General features: G+C 44.3%; 1 non-coding gene across 1 annotated transcript; it reads right to left on the bottom strand.

Moving 5' to 3' along the window:
* Positions 1 to 24,991: 24,991 nt before the first annotated feature.
* Positions 24,992 to 25,098, bottom strand: LOC129044853 (U6 spliceosomal RNA). The gene has a single exon (XR_008504828.1). It is a non-coding gene; the product is annotated as a U6 spliceosomal RNA (small nuclear RNA).
* Between the last annotated feature and the right edge of the window lie 242 nt (positions 25,099 to 25,340).

A 25,340-nucleotide genomic window follows, 5' to 3' on the forward strand; every position in this document is an offset into this window, starting at 1 on the left:
GCCTTCCAGGATTAGAAACCCTTAAAAGCTCCGAGCCCGCGGCCGCTGCGGAAAACTCGGCTCTCCGGCTCTCCCGGGTAGGAAGCCGGGATTTCGCTTTTGCCCGACTCCCTCGGGGCACTCGCCGTCTCCTCTCTTCCTCGCTTTCTCGTTTTCTCTCTTCCTCTCTTTCTTTCTTTCTCTTTCTTTCCTTTCTCTCTCTTCTTTCTCTTTGTTTCTTTTCTTCTTTCTTTCCTCTTTTTCTTTTCCTTCCTTCTTTTCTTTTCCTGTCTTTCCTCTTCTCCCTCTTGTCCACCCCCCCACAACTTTTTCTCTTTATGTTTCTCTGGCTGTCACTGTCTCTCTGTCTTCTCCCTGTCTTCTCTCTCTTCTTCTTTTTCTTTTACCTTCTTTATTAAAAAGAAAAGAAGAGGCCACATCAGAAGATTTCCATTTCTAAGGCACCTTGTACTTTTATATCTTTTCCCTCCTTTGAAACACCAAACTGGACCCAACTCCTAAACAACTCCAAAGGGACAAGTAAAACTGGGGTGTCAGTCGCTTGACTTTGTTATAAATTTCTCTTCTTCTCAGTGCCCCTTCCTCACCCCCGTTTTCGGATTAGAAGTTCATATTGCAATAATTCGCCAACATGTTGGAAGGGCTGGAAATAAACAAAAAGCGTTTACCAAGGACAACAGCAGCTCACCCACCCTGAGATGGGGAAAATGCTTGCAAAAATCTGGCAGTTTCAGAAGAGAATATAGATTTCCCAGTAATGTATATCCCAGCCACCCAGCTAATAACACTAGTGGCTATTGCCCCATTTTCTGTTCATAGTATAATTAAGACTAAAAGTGCCTACACGTATGTGTATACACACACACACGCGCGCGCACACACACACACACACACACACACCCTCCCTCCTCCAGGCCACAGGGCAGGGTAGCTAACAGCCAGTGAGCAGGGAGGATCTTGTACCGCATCCAGCAGGAACTTGCGTGTGTCTTAAAGTTGGAGGCCAGTTACTTAGTGACATCTGTTCAGTGACACCAAAAGTGATGTCTGTCAAGGCTTTTTCTCTTCGTGTCTGCCAGGATTAATGAGGCAATGTTTGGAAAGGGCTTGAGCCCCCACCATGAAAGGCACCCAAGACACCTTTTCAAAGAATGATTTATGTCCAGCTTTATCTAAATAGGAACCGAAAAAGCATTTTTCTTGTCTGTAGAGCAGGTGAACTCAGCACCTGACTTCTTGCTCAGGGGCATTTCAGAAGCTTTCAAATCTGCCTTATTAATTGGTCTGATACCTCTTTACCATGAAGGCACTTTTTTTTTTTCTTTCTTCCTGAGACCCCAGAAAAGGTCATATCAAGGCTGAGTTTGTACAACCTCGGAGGAATATGACTGGTTCCAAAGACTTGGTTTCCTTCACTGCTGCTTATGGTGAGAACAATGTCCCCCAACCTGAACCCTCCTCTCCCTCCCCTGCACAATCATAAATCTTGTGGTGATTTAGTTCCCCTCAATGCTTGACACTCCTAAGCTGTAGTAATTTGAGCCAAGCATACTTTCTGGTTTTATCCAGTATACCTGCGGTTATATCACTCACCGAGAAGTGGATCACAGCTCTGTTTTCAAATTCTTTTTTTAAATTTTTTTGAGACAGATTTTCACTCTTGTTGCCCAGGCTGGAGTGCAATGACACGATCTCGGCTTACCACATCCTCCGCCTCCCGGGATCAAGCCATTCTCCTGCCTCAGCCTCCCGAGTGGCTGGGGTTACAGACATGCGTCACTGCACCTGGCCAATTTTGTATTTTTAGTAGAGATGGGATTTCTTCATGTTGGCCAGGCTAGTCTCGAGCTCCCGACCTTAGGTGATCTACCCGCTTCAGCCTCCCAAAGGCGTGGTGCACCGTGCCCGGCCTGTTTTCCACTTCTTATGGGGACATTTTCCATCTCTGATATTTTTCTTGTGCTCTACAATCCCAGTGGGCAGCCTCAGCTCTTCCTAGTCATTTCCTAATGTCCTTGTGTTGAGTAAAAGTGTCTCTACTCCTGCCACTGCTCCACCTAGCCACTTTGGCGTCTCCCTTGCTGTTTTTTTTTTTTCCTTTTGAGACAGAGTCTTGCTCTATCACCCAGGCTGGAATGCAATGGCGCGATCTCCACTCACTGCAGCCTCCACTTTCCAGGTTCAAGTGATTCTCCTGCCTCAGCCTCCTGAGTAGCTGGGATTACAGATGTCTGCCACTATGCCTGGCTAATTTTTGTATTTTTAGTAGAGATGGGATTTCGCCATGTTGGCTAGCCTGGTCTTGAACTCCTGACCTCAATCGATCCACCCGCCTCAGCCTCCCAAAGTGCTGGGATTAGAGGTATGAGCCACTGTGCCTGGCCATCATCATGTGTTTATACCAAACTTCTCCCGGTCCGCTCAGTGAACTCCCCACAGCCCTCTGGGCCCCCCATGCTCTCAGACCTGCCCTCTGCTGGGAATGTTCTTTTCCTCTCTTCACTGCCTAGTGAACTTCTTCCCACTCAAAGCCCAGATACAGTGCTGCTGCTTCTCCAAAGCGTTCCCAAGTTTTTCACCCAGAGCCAGCCTCCTCTGTCTTCCATGCCTTGCTCTTCACTTAGACTCCCATAGTGGTGTATGTTGGACTCCAGTGATCTTTTGACCTGCCTGTCTCCTTCACTGGAAGGGCTCCTTCCAGTGTGGGCTTCTCCACACAGGGACTGGGTCTTGTTTGACTTTGTGTCCTAAGAGTACATAGAGCCCTAACGCATGGAAAGGCTCAGTGAATGTTTGTTGAATGAATAAAAGAATGAATGAAGCCAGGCTTGGTGGCTCACGTCTGTAATCCCCACACTTTGGGAAGCTGAGACGGGCAGATCACCTGAGGTCAGGGGTTCGAGACCAGCCTAGCCAACATAGTGAAACCCTGTCTCTACTAAAAGTACAAAAATTAGCTGGGCGTGGTGGCAGGCTCCTGTAATCCCAGCTACTCAGGAGGCTGAGGCAGGAGAATCACTTGAACCCGGGAGGCGGAGGTGGCAGTGAATTGAGATCGTGCCACTGCACTCCAGCCTGGGTGACAGAGCTAGACTCCATCTCAAAAGAGAAAAAAAAGAATGAATGGACCAAGAACCCATTCTCTAGGGAAATCACAGCCTATCTGACAGGATTATGGAGTGCTCTAGGGCCTTGCACATGTCCCCCAACCCCCAGGCTCCAGAGCTCACTTCTGACTTGATTTAATGAGATATGCAGTGATTTGTGTAACTCTAAGCTCCTTCTCCCTTTGTGTCACTGAATCAGCCTAACATTATTATCCCAACCCACAAGAGGGTGAGGGAGAGGGAGACAGGCCGAAGGAGAAGAGGTGACTAGCAAACGTTTTGTATCCAAGAAGTGGGAGAGCCAGGCTCAGGTCAACTTGGATACAAAGATCCCACACCATCCCCACCCCACCAAACGTATATTCATGAACACACACACACATACAGACACACACACACACACACAAATCTAGCCATTTGGCAGCCCAGTAATATAAGTATTGTTATTATTTCCATTGTATAGATGAGAAAACTGAGACTCAAAGAGGTTAGATACTTGCTCAGCGTAACACAGCTATGTAGGAAAAGCTAAGTAGGAAAAATACATTCTTATTGCCATAACAAGCAACTAGACCAAAGATTTGGAAGCAGAAGAGGTAAAAAGACATGAATCCCAATGATTTGGCTTTATGCCATCTCTATCATTTTAGACAATCTTGATGGTACGAAGATGCTGGAGTCTGGGATTCTTTTTTTCTGAGACAGAGTCTTGCTCTGTCGCCTAGGCTGGAGTGCAGTGGCGTGACCTCAGCTCACTGCAAGCTCTGCCTCTCAGGTTCATGCCATTGTCCTGCCTCAGCCTCCCGAGTAGCTGGGACTACAGGCACCCACCACCATGCCTGGCTAACTTTTTGTATTTTTAGTGGAGAAAGGGTTTCACTGTGTTAGCCAGGATGGTCTCAATCTCCTGACCTCGTGATCCACCCGCCTCAGCCTCCCAAAGTGCTGGGATTACAGGCATGAGCCAGTGAGCCTGGGGAGTCTGGGATTCTTAGAATGGGTGTGGTGGAAACGCTGAGCCATCACTTTATCCAACCTACTTTATCCCCAAGTGGCCAAGTTGGGGCACAGAGTGGGCTAAGTATGAGCCTAGTGTCACACAGTCTGTGAGTGAGGGTCCAACCTACAACCCAGGCAGATCTCACTCCCTCCTAATGTTCCTTCCTCCTACAGAAATGTCTTGGAGCCAGGCAATTATGATTTTGAGATTATTTCCCACTTTCACATTTGACCATGGAGAGAATCAGAAACAAGAACTTTATGACATTCTTTCAGACATCAATGGAAAGGTGAGGTGGGCAGGAACCCTGAGACAAGCCCTGGGGAATGGCAGACATATTGCCTGCACTTAATTCTGGTTGGCAGCAAAGGCAGAGCTAGGTTTGATCTTTGACAGAAATGACATTTCTTGGACAGTTATCTCCCTTGCATTCTTGTTACCCCTGGATGACCCATAGCCGGACATCCTCATCAGGGTCATCTTCTGCCTACATACTGGAACTTAGGGAAATTTGGTAGCTTCATTTGATAGCCAGTTACTAGCTGAATGGGCCTAGCAAGTGATGTAACCTCTCTGAGCCTCCATGTACTCATTTGTAAAATGGGGATGAATGAAGTACTTGCCATGCCTGCTTCACACAATGTTGATATATGTCAGATGGGTCTACATATGTTAGGAGGGCTTTGTGATGTCATGGCCAAATATAAGTTGTTAATGTGACCATTAGTGGCTATGGGCCAGCTATAAGCAGCCAGCTCAAGAGGCCAGCTTCCACAGACAGGGGGTGGGACAGGGTAAGGGCATAGAGGCAGAGGAGAAGGGAAAAAAAGCTATCAGGCTGGTGCAAAAGTAATTGCAGTTTTTGCCATTAAAAGTAAGAGCAAAAATTGCAATTACTTTTGCATCAATTTAATGTATCTACACACTTGTTGAGCACACTCTACCAGGCATCTTCTATTCATGATCTCATTTCAACCACACCATCAATCTATGAAGGAGATATTTGTAGTGTGTTGAATGATGACCTCCGAAAAGTTATATCCATGTTCTAACTCCTGGAACTTATGAATGTGACCTTCTTTGGAAAAAGGGTCTTTGAAGGTGTAATTAAGTTAAGGATCTTGGGATGAGATTATCATGGATTATCTGGTGGGCTCTAAATCCAATTATAGATTTTTTTTTTTTTTTTTTGAGAAGGAGTCTCACTCTGTCGCGCAGGCTGGAGTGCGGTGGCGTGATCTCAGCTCACTGCAAGCTCTGCCTCTCAGGTTCACGCCATTCTCCTGCCTCAGCCTCCTGAGTAGCTGGGACTACAGGCGCCTGCCATCACACCCGGCTAATTTTTTGTATTTTTAGTAGCGACGGGGTTTCACTGTGTTAGCCAGGATGGTCTCGATCTCCTGACCGCGTGATCCACCCACCTCGGCCTCCCGAAGTGCTGGGATTACAGGCGTGAGTCACTATGCCTGGCCCCAATGATAGATGTTTTTATAAGAGACACACAGAGGAGAGAGACACAGGGGAAAGAGATGGCCATGTGCAGATGGTGTTGGAAATTGGAGTTATGCAACTCCAAGTCAAGGAACACCCAGAGCCACTAGAAGAGACGAAGAAGGGTTCTTCCTTATGTATACACTTCAGAGGGAGTGTAGCCCTACTGATATATATACATATATATTGAGACGGAACCTTTCTCTGTCACCCAGGCTAGAGTGCTGTGGTGCAATCTTAGCTCACTGCAACTTCTGCCTCCCACGTTTAAGTGATTCTCATGCCTCAGCCTCCCAAGTAGCTTGGATTACAGGCGTGTGCCACCACACCAGCTAATTTTTTTTGTATTTTTAGTAGAGACAGGGTTTCACCATGTTGTTCAGGCTGGTCTTGAACTTCTGAGCTAGGGTGATCCTCCTGCCTCAGCCTCCCAAATTTCTGGGATTATAGGCACTAGCTTCCGCTCCCAGCCCCAACTGATACTTTGATTTACAGAACTATGAGAGAATACGTTTCTGTTTTAAGCCATGAAGTTTGGGATCATCTGTTATGGCAATCCTAGGAAACTCATGCAGATTATCTTTATCTCCATTTTCCAAATGAGAAAACTGTATCAGAGAGGCTGTTTTTTGCAAAGCCACCTAGCTCATGAGGAACTGTAACTCAGGCTCAGGTTCATCTGATTCCAAAGCCGGTACTCAGATTCTTCAAGTGGACAATGGGAGATTTCAAGGGATGCAGTGGCAGAATGCCTAGGATAAGGAACGTCAGACTGGATGAACAGAAGAAAGCTGGGATTAGCCAGGCATGGGGGCACGTGCCTATGGTCCCAGCTACTCAGGAGGTTGAGTAGGGAGGATTTCTTGAGCCCAGGAGGCGAAGGCTGAAGTGAGCTGAGATGGCACCACTGCACTCTAGCCTGGGTGACTGAGTGAGACCCTGTCTCAAAATAAACAAATAAAATAAAAAAAGAAAGATGGAAAATGAACCTTTCAGTTCTGAAGCAGAGCTTTTAAGGCAGAGAATTTCCTGAGGAGAAATGCCCCTTCCAGTAATCCCACAAAAGGTGGTGAAGAGGGGATTTTGAGGGGAATTTTGGTGGTTGTATTTCAGAGATGGTCCCGAGGCCAGTGGTTTTGGGGAACACTGGTTGGGCAGCTCATCCATGGGGCACCCAGGCAGCAACTTTTCAGCTAAGTCAGCAAGAAGGCTCACACCAGTCTGAGCTTGGAGAAACACAGATTTCTTTCTTCCTTTTTAAAAAAAATTCATCCTTCTCTCTCTCTTTTTTTAAACACAAGCCAGGCTGGGAGGAGCCTCAACAAGGAAGGAAATCAATAGGAAATGCCTTTAGAAAATGAGATTTTTTTGAAAGCATGTCATGTCTTCATTTTTGATGCAAAGTATTGGGCCCTGCAATTTGAAACAGGAAACAGCAGAAAGCAAAGGCAGCCAATGTGAGGACATGCCGAGGTCCCTCCTTTCAGAAGCCAGCTGTAACGACAGGGCTGGCAGCGGTGGATATGGGGCCAAGTCACATGGAGGCCAGTTGAGGAAACATTGGGTGTTGGCCTGGAGAAGAGCAGTCTTGGGCAGGACATGAGAGTTTTCTTTGCACAACTAAAGGGCTGTCATAGGGCAGTGGGAGCAGGTGTGTTCTGAAGGGGTCCAAGGTGAGGAACTAAAACCATTGGTCTGGCTATATCACAGGGAAGCAATAGAAGAAAATAGTTAAAGGCTGTAGAGCCAGGGGCTCAAATCTCAACTTCACCACTGGTTAATATTATTAAATTTTTAGAGACAGGGTCTTGCTGTGTTGTCAGGCTAATCTCAAACTCCTGACCTCAAACAATCATCTGACCTTTGCCCCAGGGATTACAGGCAATCCCAGTGCTGTATTATGGGCATGAGCCACCTCATCTAGCCAACTTCACCACTTATTCACTTGGACATGTTATTTAAGCTCTCTGGGCTTCTGCTTCTTCATCTGTAAAATGGGGCTAACAGTAATACATTTCTCATGGAGTTATTGAGAGGATTAGATATATGTATAGATATAAAATTAAATTTTCCCAGTTCTCTCTATTATAGTCATATGTAACTATCTGATACTTTTTTTTTTTTTTTTTAAACGGAGTCTCGCTCAGTCACCCAGGCTGGAGTGCAGTGGCGCGATCTTGGCTCACTGCAAACTCTGCCTCCTGGGTTCACGTCATTCTCCTGCCTCAGCCTCCTGAGTAGCTGGGACTACAGGCGCCCGCCACCACGCCTGGCTAATTTCTTGTATTTTTTACTAGAGACCGGGTTCCACCATGTTAGCCAGGATGGTCTTGATCTCCTGACCTCATGATCCATCCGCCTCGGCCTCCCAAAATGCTGGGATTACAGGCGTGAGTCACCGCACCTGGCCAGTGCTTTTTTTTTGATAGAGTCTTGCTTTGTCGCCCAGGTTGGAGTGCAGTGGTACAATCTCAGCTCACCACAACCTCCGCCTCTCAGGTTCAAGTGAGTCTTCTGCCTCAGCCTCCCAAGTAGCTGGAATTACAGGCGTGTGCTATCATGCCTGCTAATTTTTGTATTTTTTAGTAAAGACAGGGTTTTGCCATGTTGGGCTGGCTGGTCTTGAACTCCTGACCTCAAGTGATCCAACTGCCTTGGCCTCCCAAAGTGCTGGGATTACAGCTATAGATATATGTCTCAACAACTGTCTTTTGGCTGGGCGTGGTGGCTCACGCCTGTATCCTCACACTTTGGAAGGCAGAGGTGGGAGGATCACTTGAGCCCAGGAGTTGAGACAAGCCTGGACAACTTGACCAAACCCTGTCTCTACCAAAAAAATATACAAAAATTAGCTGGGCATGGTAGCATGCACCTGTAGTCCCAGCTGTTGGGGAGGCTGAGGTGGGAGGATGGCTTAAGAATGGGAGATGGAGGTTTCAGTGAGGTGAGCTGAGATTGTGTCACTGTACTCGAGCATGGGTGACAGAGCCAGGCCCTGTTTCAAAAACAACAACAACAACATCTTTTTCTCTACGTATGACTATATGGATATTTTATTTCTCTGCATATAGTCAGTCACATGTAGAGAGAAAGACAGTTGGGTTCCTCACGCATGGGTTCAACCAAACATGGCTTAAAAAAATTTTTTTTTTTCTTTTGAGATGGAGTCTCGCTCTGTAGCCCAGGCTGGAGTGCAGTGGCGCAATCTCGGCTCACTGCAAGCTCAGCCTCCCGCGTTCATGCCATTCTCCTGCCTCAGCCTCCCAAGTAGCTGGGACTACAGGCACCTGCCACCACGCCCAGCTAATTTTTTGTATTTTTAGTAGAGACGGCGTTTCACCATAAAAATATTTTTAAAAACCATCTTTACTGAACATGTACAGATTCTTTTTTTCTTGTCATTATTCCTAACACAAAATAGTGTAGCAAACATAGTGTAACAACTACTTACATAGCATTTACATTGTATCAGGTATTATAAGTAATCTAGAGATGACTTAAAGTACGTGGAGGGTATGCTTAGCTTATATGGCAAACCAAATTTTATGTCAGGAACTTGAGCATCTGTGGATTTTGGTTTCCTCGAGAGTTTCTGGGACTAATCCCCCATGGTCACCGAGAAATGACTGAACAGCTCTTGGAACAGTACCCTGTAGATGTTAGCTATTTTTAGCTTTTCTTGGAGAAACCAAGGAAGACTTTCTAGAGGACACAGAGCTGGGATTTAAAAGGTGGGTATGGGATACATCCGAGCAGGGGCATGGCTAGGAGGAAGGCTGGCAAGTACAGAGGCGAGGAGAGACCCCTCCTGGTATGTTGGGCTGCTCCATGTAGTGTAGCATCCTGTAGGGAAAGCAATGAGAGATGGGGTTGGAGAAGCTGCCAGGGCCGGTTCATGGAGAGCTGCGCATCTGAGTTAGGAGCTTGGTCCTGTAGATCAGTGCTGCTGAAACTTGAGCATGCATCAGAATTATCTAGAGGGCTCATTAGAACACACACTGTTGGGTCCCACTCTTAGAGATTCTGACCCAGTAGGTCCGGGGTGGGGTTTGAGAATTTGCCTATTGAGCAAATTCCCAGATGACACTGATGATGCTAGTCCAGGGAACATCTGGAAACCATCCCCCTCCACTGCAGGTGGAGAACTTTGATAACTCCTGCTGTAGATCCCATAGGCAATGGGAAGATTGAGCCAGGTTCAAGGGCAGGTCTCAGGAAAAATGTACTCAGTCTTGCTACTGTTGAGGCCACATGAGCAGCCACCTGAGACCAGAAAGGAAGAGTGTCTAGAGGTGGAATAGCTGGGGCTGGCATCTTCTGTCCTCTGAGAACAGCTACAAGCCAATTTTGTTAGTAGACCCGGTGGAAGCAGAACTCAGTAGTCATGCTCCAAGGGCAGGGTGGCAGCTGGGTGCCACTCCAGGCAACTTCACCTTCGGTTTTCTGCTTTCATTAAGGGTAGCCATGGAGAGGGTGACATACTTCCTGGGGATCCCAGGGATAGACAGCTGAAATCCAGACAGCAAAAGGAAACCTCTTAACTGCCGCTCCTCCAGACCCACGGCCCACAGCCTGACACCTACCTGGGTCCCTGTCAGTAACTGTGGTGGCAGCTTCCTGGATTGCTGAGGCGGAGAGGACACCGATCAAGGCTCCATCCCACCCTCTCTCTCTGTCAGTGCTGGGGGAAAAGCAATATTTAGTTAGTTAAACACCCGGCTACGGTTTCATTTGAAAAGCTGGATTTGATTAGGAGACTGCAGGGATTGATTTATGAGGACAGCTGAAAAAAAGAACAAGCGTAAATATGGAGAACTCACCCAAATGATGACTAAGAGAGGACGAATATACAGAGTCCTCACAAGTGGAGACGGAAAGGACTTATTAAGGTTTTTGGTCCCATCTCGGGTTTATATAGTCACAGTTCCTGACGGTATTTTTCAAGATCTCAGCCTAGAACTGTTTTAAGTCAAGGGGTATATTAGGTGTGGAGGTGTCCACTTTTCCTAGGAGATTTTCACCTCTGAAAGAAATAGTTTTTCATATATATATAAAATGGATATATTGTAAATTAATATATTCTATATAATGATATGTAATATATATGACATAAAAATATATATGAAATATATATTTTTTCTTCCTGTAGCAGGCTTGTAAAGGGATATTCACTAGTGCATTGTTTGAAAATGAAAAATTGGAAACAGTCTAAGCTGTCCATCACTGGGGGGATGATTAGATAGTGGATCACTTCCCCAGACTGTGGAATTGTTAAGGGGCAGTTTACAAAGAGTGCTGTAGTTCTGGGTCTGTACATGCAGTGATCTTGGGTGCAGGCGGTAAGATTCAGGAGAACATGTAGGGTTGATCCCTTTAATATAAAAGCAGGCCAGGTGCAGTGGCTCATGCTTGTAATCCCAGCACTTTGGGAGGCTGAAGCGGGTGGATCATCTGAGGTCAGGAGTTTGAGACCGGCCTGGCCAACGTGGCAAAACCCCGTCTCTACTAAAAATACAAAAATTAGCTGGGCATGGTGGCAAACGCCTGTAATCCCAGCTACTCTGGAGACTGAAGTAGGAGAATCGCTTGAACCTGGGAGGTGGAGGCTGCAGTGAGCCAAGATTGTGCCACTGCACTCCAGCCTGTGCAACAGAGTGAGACTCCGTCTCAAAACAAACAAACAAAAAAACAAACAAAAGCACACACACACGCACACACACACACACACACAGAGTCACATATTTCTCCTATGAACAAATAATGGGTATAAACTCTTAGCCGAAGGCTTGGAGGGATGCACATCAGAGTTAGGAGAGTGGTGGGATGGGTGAGTTTCAAGGGAGGTTTCTGCTTTGTATGTAATGTTTGAGTGTTTGCTTTGAGATGGATTGATGTATTACTTTTATAATTAAAAAATGATTAAAAACATAAGCAAATCTTCCCCTGAACTCCTATGGGAAGAATGACGAGAACCGCAGCTCCGGCCCCTCCATACCTTTCCCCAGGACCTCGGCAGTGTCCTTTGCTCTTCAGCCCGTAGGATCTGTCTCTTGTCTTTGGGTCCTACTGGTGCCCACGTGCTCCAGGAGTCCCTCCCCCTGGCCTGCCCTCCAAGACTTAACCTGGCCTTGACCTGAGTGTCACGTCAGTGTCACCCATGTGACTGGCCTCACCTTGTCTCACCTGAGCCCACACAAAGCTACTTTCTGGGGCATCTTCAAGAAAACCCCCAGGGCTCCAGCTCTCCTCTTGGACTGGCTCTTGTAGTTTGGCACGACCCCCTTTTCCTTACCTCCTTGTCTACCTCCCCTCCTTCTTCTCTCTACTGGAGCAGAAGAAGTGGGGGTGAGATCACATAAGGCACACCATCACACAAGGACACCCTCCAAGGTCCCACTGCACTGGGGTCTCTGCACAGCCCCAGCCTACCTCCCTTTTTTCCTTCCCAAGATGTAACCCTTGTCTTACTGGCCCACGGCCTAGAAAGTGATGGGCAGTTGTTACTTCTGCACTGATTCCAGAATCTCATTCCTGGGAGGTCTGGCCTGGTGGTGCCCACAGGTCAATGGTGGGCAAAAGAGAGATCTTCTGGGACACTCATGGGATCATGTTTTTCCACTTCCCTCAGTAATCTAGCCAAAAAGCACACAAGCTGAAAGCGCCTCGCTTTTCTCATTTGTAAGCTGAGAAGACTGGTTTCGGTGGTTTCAGAACTTGCCTCCAGCTCTGACATCCAGTGTTTCCTTGCATGCCTTTGTTGGTGCTCACCTCTCCAGTGTGGCTCTTGGACCATCTATCTCATTCCAGCAGCAACCCTGTGGAGCAGACAGGGCCGCTCACATTTTCCCCATCCTACAGTGTATGAAGACAGCCTGTAAAGACAAGGCTTAGAGATGTCAAAGATGGCCCAAGCTCATTCAGCTGGTATCAAGAGTCCTGGGCAGGAATTTGCACAGAAAGGTCTTCAGAGAGTCTGTTCAGAAGTAAGAGTTTCTCTGGTGGATAAGAGGAAAAGGATCACCCAGGCAAGGAAAGAATTGCATAAAGGAATTGGGGGTGAGAGGACAGGAGCATGGTGATTAGCTCAATGAGGCTGGAGCAACGGAGTATGAAAAGGAATTGGATGGAGAGGTCATTGGGACACCTTTCCGTCTCCTTATAAATAAGTCTACCTCAAATACTTTCTCCTCCAGGAAGCCTTCTGGCAATGGTGTACTGGTAAATGTTAAACAATCATTATCTTTCCAAAAATTAAATAAAATAAAAAGCCTTTATTTATAGTGTTGGCCAATGACCCCCTCCAGTCCAATATCAAGTTAGCAAAGTGAAATTACTGAATGCTTAGGAAAAAATAGACAGTCAGCTCTGGGAAGTAAGTGCCACCTCGAGCACACCACAAGGTTACTAACTCTTCTCTCTGCGCCAAAACGTGGTGGCCTCTGTGCCTTAGCAACTATCACATAGCTGAAATCATCTGTGTGTAGGTCTCTTACATGAGACTATGTGAGTTTTTACAGGTTAGCACCCATGTTTTGATTAAAGGATTTAATGATGATTAAGTGAATTGAATCTATTATTAAAATGTGTGAATATATATATAACATGCTTAGAAGTGCTCATATAAGTAAAAGCTATGCCTACTAGCTGTTACCTTTGTCTCCCAGTAAAGGCCAGAAGCACCAAGATGTCTACTGAAGGGATGAATTAATTCTTAACCTAAATGGGTACCCAGGCTCTGTTTTCCTTATTCTTCTTGTTTTTACAGATTATTTCTTTGCTGAAAATAAATTTTTAAATTTGTTTTTGGTAAAGATTGGGGTCTTGCTATCTTGCCCAGGCTGGTCTCAAACTGTTGGCCTCAAGTGATTTTCCCACCTTGGCTTTCCAAAGTGCTGGGGTTATAAGCTTGAGCCAATAGGCCTGGCCTGTCCAAAATAATTTAGAATTCTATGCAGGTTTTTGTTTCATGGTGAAAACTCTCTCACCAAATTCTTTTGGACAACAAGGGCCCTCCCAATCCATTCTGTCAACACTGGCACAGTCATGGTGGGGTGAATTGGATTTGGATTCTGATGGAGGCTTCTCACTTTTTTTAGCTGGGCATCTGAGTGCTGTACCTCTCTGAGCCAAGTTTCATTATCGGAAAAAGGAAGACATGCCATCAGCTTCCATAGGGTTAATGAGACCAGTAAACAAGTTTTGGAGCTGCACCGGTTGTCCTGTTTGTTTCACATCCCCATCCCCATGTTCTACCCTTCCCTGCCCTTCTCCGTTGGTGCCTGGAAGTCGACTGCAACAGCACTCCTTGGCCTCAGCCGTCCCCTGGAACTTAGCTAGTGGGAATAGCGACAGAAGATTGGGGGCATGTGGGAGGAGAAAGAGGCTCCCTTCTGGCCAGGCGCGGTGGCTCACGCCTGTAATCCCAGCACTTTGGGAGGCCGATGCGGGTGGATCACGAGGTCAGGAGATCGAGACCATCCTGACTAACACGGTGAAACCCTGTCTCTACTAAAAATACAAAAAATTAGCCAGGCGTAGTGGCACGTGCCTGTAGTCCCAGCTACTCGGGAGGCTGAGGCAGGAGAATCACTTGAACCTGGGAGCTGGAGGTTGCGGTGAGCCGAGATCGCACCATTGCATGCCAGCCAGGGCAACAGAGCGAGACGCCATCTCAACAAAAAAAAAAAAAAAAAAAAAAAAAAAAGTCTCCCCTTTGCTTCAGCTTGGTCTGACCAATGATACATCACACATCACAGCTTCCACGATCCAGCTCCAGCTCCCAGTGGTGGCCGCCAATCTCCTTGGGCTCCAGCTCTTAGCCAGGCACAGGGTTGAGGAGGAATTAGGTCTTCAGCCTTCTTAGTCCCAGAGTGTCTCAAAATACATTGTTATTCCATGCAATCCTACCCAGACCTTGACAAATAGTCCCTTTAATATAATTTATTTTAAGTATCCCAGACCAGTATGTCATCTGCTTTCTGCCAGTACCTGGACAATATCAACTCTGGTGTCTGGGCATGTAAGAAAGGCTTAATAATAATAACGTGAGCAACCACCCTTTATTCAGGATTTAGCTTGGGCATTATGGCCAATCATTTTTCTGTTTTAGTTTTTTTAAGAACCATTATATCATTGAATCTTCACAAAGGCGCTATATGGGAGATATTAATTATTATACCCATTTTGCAGATGAGAAAAGTAAAGCTTTAAGGTGTTAGTGATTAGCTAAGTCATCCAGTTAGTATGCAGGGGAATCAGGATTCAAATTAGTTAATGTTAATAATACTGTTATTTGGCGAAGAGGGACCAAGTCTTAGACTCTGACTCTCACTGCAGTCTTGTACCCAGAGGTGCTCGGTAGACACTCGCTGGGGGATGGAGGCTTGTAGTTCAGACCCCTAAGTTTCTGCCTCATCTGTGTTTTCCAGGAGTTCTCCCTCTGGCTTCAGGGCCACACGTGCCTCTATAGACCCTTGCTTCTTGTTCAGAGAGTGTCTGGGCCGCTGTGTTCCCAAACAAGCCCCGGGGATGGAGTTTTTCTTTCATTACTTCTTGCCCATATTTCTACACGCTCTGAGCTGCCAATGCAGCCTCCTTGTTCCTCCACCCTCCTGGTCACTCATGCCCACTGGTGTTTACAATACGCCTCCAGCATCTGTGGACTTCATTAGAGCCTGTGCTACACCCTCTTCCTGCTCATCGGTGCAGACTGCATGAGGCCAGACTGAACACAGCTCCCCAGGGTGCCTGCCAGACACTTCCACCAGCCCTGCCAGATTCCCTTCTCTGGGGACAGCGAGCCAACCTCTAATCCAGGTGTCTCTGCAGGATAAACATTCCCCATGGGGCACCAAAGCCATACTCTGTTCTAGCCTGTGCTATAGTTAGCACTATTTGGGGAGTGACTTAGAGCATTAGTTTTGGAGTCAGGAAGACCTGCCACTTAGTAGCACTGTGATCTTGGTTCAGTAGCCTAACTTCTCTGACCCTTGTGTTCCTAGTCTGGAAAACTGAAGATCAGTAGTAGAGTTGAGAAGTGGGATTGTTCCATGGAAAGCACCTGGCTCATCTTAGGTACAGAATTCATTCTCTCCTCCTCCTAAAGACCGCTTTGTGGATACTAACGAGCAAGAAATAGAGTACATTTGTCATTTATTTGCTTATTTTTGAAGTGCTCTTGACTAGGTGTTGATATATTATCAGAGATTATAAACACAATTATCCCCATTTTATAAACATTTCAAGTTCAGAGAGCTTAAGTTAATTTGCTTATATTCACCCAAATAACAGGTTGGGTTTACCATTGACCCTAATTTAAACTGACTCTCTATTTTTAATTATCTCTTGTCATTTTTTTTCAGAAATGAAAAGAAACAAGCAAGTGATATTAGCCTAAATGAAACTGCCTGTATTTCTTGTAAAAAGATAGTCCCCTTTGCTCTCCACACTTTTTTTTGTTGTTTGTTTTTTGAGACAGAGCCTTGCTCTGTTGCCCAGGCTGGAGTGCAGTGGTACGGTCTTGGCTCACTGCAACCTCCACCTCCTGGGTTCCAGTGATTCTTGTGCCTCAGCCTCCCCAGTGGCTGGGATTACAGGCATGCACTACCATGCCCAGCTAGTTTTTATATTTTTAGTAGAGATTGGGTTTCGCCATGTTAGCCAGGCTGGTCTCGAACTCCTGGCCTCAAGTGATCTGCCTGCCTCAGCCTCTCAAAGTGCTGGGATTACAGACATGAGCCACCGCACCTGGCCTATTTTTCTTTATCCAGATATTCTCTCATGAAAGTAGTTGTCGTTTGTGACTCCATAATCTCATTATCTAGTTTTCTCTGCTCCTTGGATGAGCTGAACTTTCCAAGCCCTTTTTGAGATATTGCCTTTCAAGGATGAAATGCAGGAAAGTCATACTCTCAGTGGACTGACATGGGAGTGTTTATTCCATAGGAATCAAGTCAGGACTTGGGTTGGGGCTAAAGTTGGGGATGGTCTGGATGACAGAATGAATTTGACGTCATTGTCATAGTTATGCATTTTCTCCTTATTAAGCTCAGAAGTTGAGGCATGTTTAAGAGTTTCTTTCTTCTTATATCATTGTTTTATTTGAGAATTAAAATAGGGCTGTGAGCTTTCACTCACCACCATATTTATGAGCTCCCTGCTGGGTCTCACTGATCTCTGAAACTCGTATGGCCCCTTCTACAGTGCTTTGCATACAATGGCGGACAAACTTGAATGAACGAACATTTATTGAGCACTCTATTGTTCTCTATATTATTCTGTTTGCTTGCATGGATAGCGGTGGACACTGGATCTGAACCTGGTTGGACCTTCCGGCTCTACATGTAGTGCTTTCCTCACACTTCAGCTGTCCGTCAATATCTCTATCAATGATGGTTGTTGAGCAAGATTTGTCTTTTCTTTTAAAGACTGCCAGTGATGTCATATATGGTGTTGGGGGAAGGAGGGTGCATAAGAAATATATAGAGAGGGCTGGGCGCGGTGGCTCACACCTGTAATCCCAACACTTTGGGAGGACAAGGTGGGTGGATCATGAGGTCAGGAGATTGAGACCATCCTGGCCAACATGGTGAAACCCTGTCCTCTACTAAAAATACAAAAATTAGCCAGGCGTGGTGGCATGCACCTGCAGTCCCAGCTACTCAGGAGGCTGAGGCAGGAGAATCACTTGAACCCCGGAGGCAGAGGTTGTGCCACTGTACTCCAGCCTGGGCAACAGAGTGAGATTCCATCTCAAAAAAAAGTATATATATATATACACAGATATATATACACACACACGAGAGCGAGAGAGAAGGGCAATTTTGGAAGGAGGGTGAATGAGGCAGGCGTGATCCCTCTTCACAGACAGGATTATAACGAGCCTCAGCTGACTGGGTAGTTACCTCGGCATGTGAGAGTAAAGAGGTTCAAAGAAACCAATGTGTTATCATGGGAACTGCCCCAGTTTTATAATCTTCATTTTTTAAAAGCCTGGAAATGAACAAGTGGAGAGCAGGGAAAAAATTCAGTGAATGGGAAGTAATGCAGTCTAATAATTTAAATACAAGTTTTGAAGTGGGAAATCAGAGAGTGGAGAAATATTTTGAGGGGAATTTGAGCTGCTCAAATTGCTTTTCCTGGTTAAGAAATAATTGGCTGCGGGTAAGGAAAAGAATTACGGTTCTGTATCTGGAAAAGATGCCTTGAGGTTAGTGCTTCTTGGCCAAAAAGATATCAACCAAGGAGCATCTCAAGGAGAGGCGGAACAGTCCTCTGTGCAGGATGGCCATTTGTCTGAGCAGGAGATGCCTGACAGAGCTCCTGGAAGGAGATAGGACCTGAGGTGAAATTGTTGATGGAATTAGTCAGATTGCAAAAATGGTCACAAATTATTCCCCACCCTGTATGTATATCCCTGTGCGATGTAACAGCAATTCCTCTCATCAGGAGGTGGCATCTATTTCTCCAGCCCTACCATCTTGCCTTGGCCATGATTCCAACATGTGACTTATTTGGTCAGTAAGAGAGTAGCAAATGTGATGCAGTCAGAGGCTTGAAAAATGCTTCAGGTTGAGGATTGCCTTCTCCTGGTGCCCTTGGTTACACTGCAACCAGCAGCACTTGAATAAGCCCTGGGCAGCCTGCTGGATGACAAGAGACATATAGCCCAGTTGCTTCCATCACCCTGCTGAAAGTCAGCCAGATGTCTGAGGCTGTTGATGGCCAGCAGATCTCAGGTAAATGAGGGGGCCCAGTTGATTCCACATGGAATACATGAGCTGTCACAGCTGATCACTACTCAAACTGTTGACTCTCAGAATCATACACAAATAAGCAGTTGTTGTGTTGAACTGCTAAGTTTTGGGATTATTTGTTATACAGCAAAAACTAACTGATGCAAAGTATATGCAACAGATGGCAAGCAGCAAGTAGGGAAAGAAAAATGCACTTGACATAGGTGTAGATCAGGGGTTGGCAAACTATTGCCCGTGAGCCAAATACAGCCCACCACCTCCTACGAAGTCATCCTGAAAGTCAAATTATATAAAACAGTGCATAAAAATATATATAGAGAGAAGGGTAATTTCGGTGTTAAAGATTATTCACATTTAACATTTTTATAAACATTCTCCAATTGCCTTCCAGAAGCTCTGTTTTGACTTATACTCTTACCAATAATGGATTAGAGAAAATAGACACTATTGATGTGTAACATAGATCATTTCATTTCCCAGAACATAGAGGATGCAACTAGAGGAATGGACATAAATTTATCTTGCAAGGAGGAACTGGGTTAACCTTGGGAGAAACTGACCATGTCATTTTAGAGTTCCTGATAGTCTAAGGGAACAGTGAAGGTGCTGTTTGGAATACTCAGTTTCTACATAGGTCTTCAAAGGCTGAAAACATAAGCCCAATCTAGGCTGATGAGATGTCAATAGAGATTAATGTCAATTTCTGCATCTGGGCTCAAGTAAACAATAGCATTAACACATGGTGGGAACCCAGTGACTTCAACTCCACCCAGGTGTGAAAAAGACCAGGGAGCTCAATAAGAATCAGCAGTGGGGTGTGCCTCCACCAATGCTAGTCACACTATTGGCTGCTTGGTGAGTGCCTTCTTCTACTCTGGGCTGCTGAGACCATATCCACATCACTGGGTTCCATTCTGGCTACTGTACTCTAAGGGGGTGAAAATTACCTGGGTGGGAGTAGGTGCTTTTGAAGAGAGAATGTAGGATGCTGAAGGACTCCAGTTCATTTCATTTGAAGAAATTTTGAATGTGCCAGGAAGCCTTAAGTTAGAGAAGACTCAGAAGGGATGTGAAAAGCATTTTTCAGTATTTGTGTTTTACAGTAAAAATATCTTTGTTATTTTTTAAATTATAAAATTATAGATAATACAAAAAGTGAACACAACTAAAAAAAAGGTAAAGAAGAGGCTGGGCTCTGTGGCTCACGCCTGTAATCACAGCACCTTGGGAGGCCGAGGGGGGCAGATCACAAGGTCAGGAACTCGAGACCAGTCTGACCAACATGGTGAAACCTAGTCTCTACTAAAAATACAAAAATTAGCTGGACATGGTGGTGCACGCCTATAGTCCCAGCTACTCGGGAGGTTGAGGCAGGGGAATTGCTTGAACCTGAGAGGCGGAGGTTGCAGTGAACCAATATTGTACCACTGCACTCCAGCCTGGGTGACAGAGTGAGACTCCATCTCAAAAAAAAAAAAAAAAAAAAAAAAGTAAAGAAGAAAAAACAATTATCCTGAATGGTATTATACAAGAGGAATATTACTGATATCTTGATGAACATTGCTCTAGACAGCACACTGCAAATACATGCACACACAATATACATATAATTTTACATAAAAGGTGATATGGTTTGGTGGTGTCCCCACCCAAATGCCATCTTGAATTGTAACTCCCACAATTCCCACAAGTTGTGGGAGGAACCAGATGGGAGGTGATTGAATTATGGGGGCAGATCTTTCCTGCACTGTTCTTATGATAATGAATGAGTCTCATGAGACCTGATGGTTTTAAAAATGGGAGTTTCCTTGCACAAGCTCTCTCTTTGCCTGCTGCCATCCATGTAAGATGTGACTTGCTCCTCCTTGCCTTCTGCTATGATTGTGAGGCCCTCCAGCCATGTAGAACTGTTAAGTCCATTAAACCTCTTTCTTTTATAAATTGTCCAGTCTTGGTATGTCTTTATCAGCAGTGTGAAAGCAGACAAATACAGAAGGTGTAATATTAATTTTTTAATCACTCAACACTATGTAATGGACATATTTCTGTGTCAACTAGGTCATCACATTTAATAGCTATTTAGAATTTCATTGCATGTTTTGACCATAATTTATATAACCAATTTCCTATTAATAGAAGTTTAACTGTTGGGTGGCTCCCGCCTGTAATCCCAGCATGTTGGGAGGCTGAGGCAGGTGGATCACCTGAGGTCAGGAGTTCGAGACCAGCCTGGCCAGCATGGCGAAACCTCATCTCTACTAAAAATGCAGTTGTGGTGGCTCACATCTGTAATCCTAGCTACACGGGAGGCTGAGGCAGGAGAATTGTTTGAACTTGGGAGGCGGAGGCAGCAGTGAGCCAAGATTGCGCCACTGCACTCCAGCCTGGGCAACAGAGTGAGACTCCAATCCCCACCCCCACCCTCCCAAAAAAGAAATTTAACTGTTGAATATTTTTGCTATTACAAACGAACAATTAGATCAATATCCTTAACTCATATCATTGTTCATTTGGCTAGTTATCTTAGGATAAATTCCTAGGAGTAAAACTTCTGGATTTAATAGTTACACAATTACAATTTTGATATTATTAAACGTCCTTCAGAAAGATTAAATCAATTTACACACTGTGATGATCTTGTTTTATTTATATTTTTATAGTACCTTGGTGCATTTGAATATTCTTTTTGTTTTTTTTTTTTTTGACAGAGTCTTGCCCTGTCGCCCAGGCTGGAGTACAGTGGTGTGATCTTGGCTCACTGTAGCCTGTGCCTCCCAGGTTCCAACAAGTTTCCTGCCTCAGCCTCCTGGGTAGCTGAGATTACAGGCGCAAGCCACCACGCCCAGCTAATTTTTGTATTTTTAGTAGAGATGTGGTTTCACCATGTTGGTCAGGCTGGTCTCGAACTCCTGACCTCAGGTGACCTGCCTGCCTTGGCCTCCCAAAATGTTGGGATTAAAGGCGTGAGCCACTGCACACCAGCCTGAATATTCTTTCATATGTTTAGTACCATTGTATTTCTTATTTATTTATTTATTTATTGAGACAGAGTCTCACTCTGTTGTCCAGGCTGGAGTTCAAGGGCAGGATGTCAGGTCACTGCAACCTCTGCCTCCCAGGTTCAAGCGATTCTCCTGCCTCAGCCTCCCCAGTAGCTGGGATTACAGGCATCTGCCACAATGCCTGTCTAATTTTTATATTTTTAGTAGAGATGGGGTTTCACCTTGTTGGCCAGGCTGGTTTTGAACTCCTGACCTCAAATGTCCCGCCCACCTCGGCCTCCGAAAGTGTGGGAGTTACAGGCATGAGCCACCATGATCGACCTTCCATTGTATTTCTTAATTTATGAATTTCCAGTTAATACTTTTTGACCATTTTTCTGTTGAATAAATTTGTGTAACTTTTTTGTAAGTGTAATGACATTTTATCTCTTATATATGTTACACATACATTTTTCCCCCAGTGTGTCAATTAAACTTCTTCACGGTCATTTTCTTGTTTGTTTTGGTTAATCGTTTTTGCTTATTAAAGTTTTCAATTTTTACATAATAATTCTATTCATTTCTTTCATCCTTCATTATATGTAATGGTTGTCATATGGAAGAGGATTAGACATTTATGAAGAAGACAGAATCAGCCTGATGGGGGAAAGTTGCAGCATGGCAGATTTTTACTAAAATAACAAACAACTTTCTCCCAATTAAGACTGTGAGATATGGAATGCGCTGTCTCGCAGGTAGTGAGATCTCCATAATTAGGGGCTGTTAAGCATGAATTGCATGACCACCCGACAGTGATGCTGTACGGGATGAGGCCATATGGCCTCTGGCATCCTTAATTATTTACAAGGCAGATTTTTGATGGAATGCCAATAATGTAATTCTAATTGTTTTTCCCAGAGAACTTTTTTCAAAACTGCAGCACCATGCAAAATTTGGGGTTTCCAAGAGCAACTGGACCAAAGTTGATGTGGCAGATCAGGCAGCACTAAATGAAAATAGCTCAGAACCACTGAAAATTATAAGAAAGCGTACCAGGACATTGTTAGTGGTCATATGCTTGTCATTCATGAGTTTTACTTTCATCAACATGCATCACCTTCCAGCCACAGAAATTTCCACTGAACCATCCAAAGCTCATAGGAGCTGACCTCTCATAACAGGGAATGCAGGTGGATGTAGGCAAAACTGACTTCCTAGCATAGGTCAGTTTTGGGCATGGTCAAGTCTTTTGAGAATAGCAGAGCAAGGTGGTGCCAGGCATGAGTACAGAAGCAATCTAGTATAATACTGCTATTGTAAAATTGGTAGAGCTGAATTACATAAAGGAGAGGAAAGTTCTCACTAAATAAGTCTCAGAATAGGATAAGGCTCTATGAGTCTTAATCCATCTGACTATATAGTTATTCCCTTTTTGACCTTGGGTTACTGCTGCTTGATAGGCAGAATTGGAGAAAATAGGGTCAAACTTAGACCTGCAAGAATGCTTTTACTTTCTATGAATATAAAGTAATTGAATGAATAATTACATAATTGAATGAATTATTACATTCATTCAGTAACATATAATGAAACACTATGAGGTGCAAAGCATTGGGAATTCAGCAATGAACAGGAAAGATAGCAGTTCACAGCCTAGAGGGGAAGTCACCTTTAAACAATTAATGACATCATAGGTTGTGAAAGGTACAAGGTGCTCGGGTCGTTCACAGCCATGGCATTGAAACCTGTCCAGGATATCAGAAAAGGCCTTCTGGCAAGACTAAAATTAAAGCACAGATTTAAAGAAGGAGGAAGAGGTGCTGCCCATGAGAAGGGAGGACAGGAGGAGAGAATAAAATATGGGGCTGCACAAGCATTTCAGGGGAATAAAAACACCTGTAAAAATCCAAAGCCAGAGAGAAATTTAGATTCACACCTCTCTGGAGTGGTATTAGGCTATTTCTGATGCATGTGATGTAGCAGCAAGAACCAAAATTTAAAATGAGAGTTTGGCTGGAGTCTGGCTCCCAGCCTTGCTAGTTCCTGAGCATATGACCTTGGCAAATAACATAATCTGTCTTCAAATAACATAATCTGTCTTGACCTCAAGCTTCTCATCTGTCAAATGGCGATAATAGCACCTGCTCCACAGGTTGCTGTGAGAATGGGATTAGCTAATAGATACAAAATTTTGGTCAGTGTGGGGCTAGGTTTTAAATAAGCCTTATTGAAGCTGTCAGTGACCAAAATCTATTCTTTTTACCTAGGCCAAATCTTTCTTGCTGTCTGTGAATATACATCAACTGGATCGGTTCAACAGAGTTTTACTCAGTTTCTACTTTGGGCTATTGTAGATTCAGGCACTGTGAGAATATGAAAGAAGTGTGCCACAGGGATCGAAAAGTAGAAGTTAGTTTGGAAGAGAAGGTTAGTTTAAAGAGGTGTTTGTCTCTTAGTGTTTTTTTTTTTTTTTTTTTTTGAGACGGAGTCTTGCTCTGTCGCCCAGGCTGGAGTGCAGTGGTGCGATCTCGGCTCACTGAAACCGCCCCCTCCCAGGTTCAAGTGATTCTCCTGCCTCAGCCTCCTGAGTAGCTGGGATTACAGGCACCTGCCACCAAGCCCAGATAATTTTTGTGTTCTTAGTAGAGACAGGGTTGCACCATGTTGGCCAGTCTGGTCTTGAACTCCTGACCTCAGGTGATCCACCTGCCTCGGTCTCCCGAAGTGTTGGGATTACAGGCGTGAGCCACCGCGCCCAGCCTATCTCTTATTTTGTATGTATATCTTCAACTCCATCTGGTCTATGAGCTCTCGCAGGAAAAGATCTATAAAATAGGTCCTCTCTTTAATCCCAGTAAGATTCCCAAGTGTCTGATTTAGAGTAAGTGCTCAGCAAATCCCAGTTAAATAGAACCAATGAAAGTTTGGGAACTTACAGCAGATTTTAAATGGTAGTAAACATATACATAGATTAGAACGGTTATCAGAAGGAAAACCTGTGTAAATCAGGGAAGGTTTATAGGGGTAAGGTTGGAAGGCTCAGCTTTTGTAGATGCTGTCAAAGAACTTTCAAAGTGGTTGTACCTATTTATTTTTCTCCCAGCAATGTATGAGAAATGAATATAGAGGATACTTTCAGCCTTTTTAATTTTAGCAATTCTGGCAGGAGAGGAGAGATATTCTATCATGGTTTTATTTTGCATTTTCTTGGTGACTAATGATTTTGAGCGTCATTCCATATGATTGTTAGCCATTTGAATATCCTTTTTGTAAAGTGTCTGTTCAAGTCTTTTGCTCACTTTCAAAAATTATATTGACTATTTTTATATATTATGAATGCAAGACCTTTGTTGGATTTATTGACTGTGAATCTCTTCTCCGAGTATGTGACTCAACCATTTACTGTTCATGATCTCTTTCTATGGAAGAAGTTCTCAATTTTAATAAAAAACAGTATGTCAATTTTTTAAGGGTTAGTTCTTTTTGTGTACTATTAAAGAAATCCTTACCTAATCCAAGATGATAAAGATATATTCCTATTTTTGTTTTAGTTTTATTTTAGGTTTGGGGGTACATTTGAAGGTTAGTTAATGTAGGTAAACTCATGTCATGGGGGTTTATTTTACAGATTACTTCGTCACCCAGGAATTAAGCCCCCAAAATATGGGATGCTTCACAAATTTGCATGTCATCCTTGCAAAGGGGCCATGCTAATCTTCTCTGTATTGTTCTTATTTTAATATATGTGCTGCTGGAGCAAGCACAAACATTTTTTAATGAAATCTTTTTTCCTCAATCAAAAAGAAATGCATGCTTATGGTTTAAAAAATTCAAAGAGTCTGAAGGATAATAAAATGACAACTAAATCTTCTAATTGTCATGGCCAAGTTCTCCCCAAAAGCAACCACTATTAACACTTTTTTTATACAGGCTTATAGATATTTTCTATATATATATTTATAAAAATATGTGTATGAATATTCCTTTTACTCATTCACCAAATGGT

Source organism: Pongo pygmaeus, chromosome 13 (genome assembly GCF_028885625.2).
Source record: "Pongo pygmaeus isolate AG05252 chromosome 13, NHGRI_mPonPyg2-v2.0_pri, whole genome shotgun sequence".
Lineage (NCBI taxonomy): Eukaryota > Metazoa > Chordata > Mammalia > Primates > Hominidae > Pongo > Pongo pygmaeus.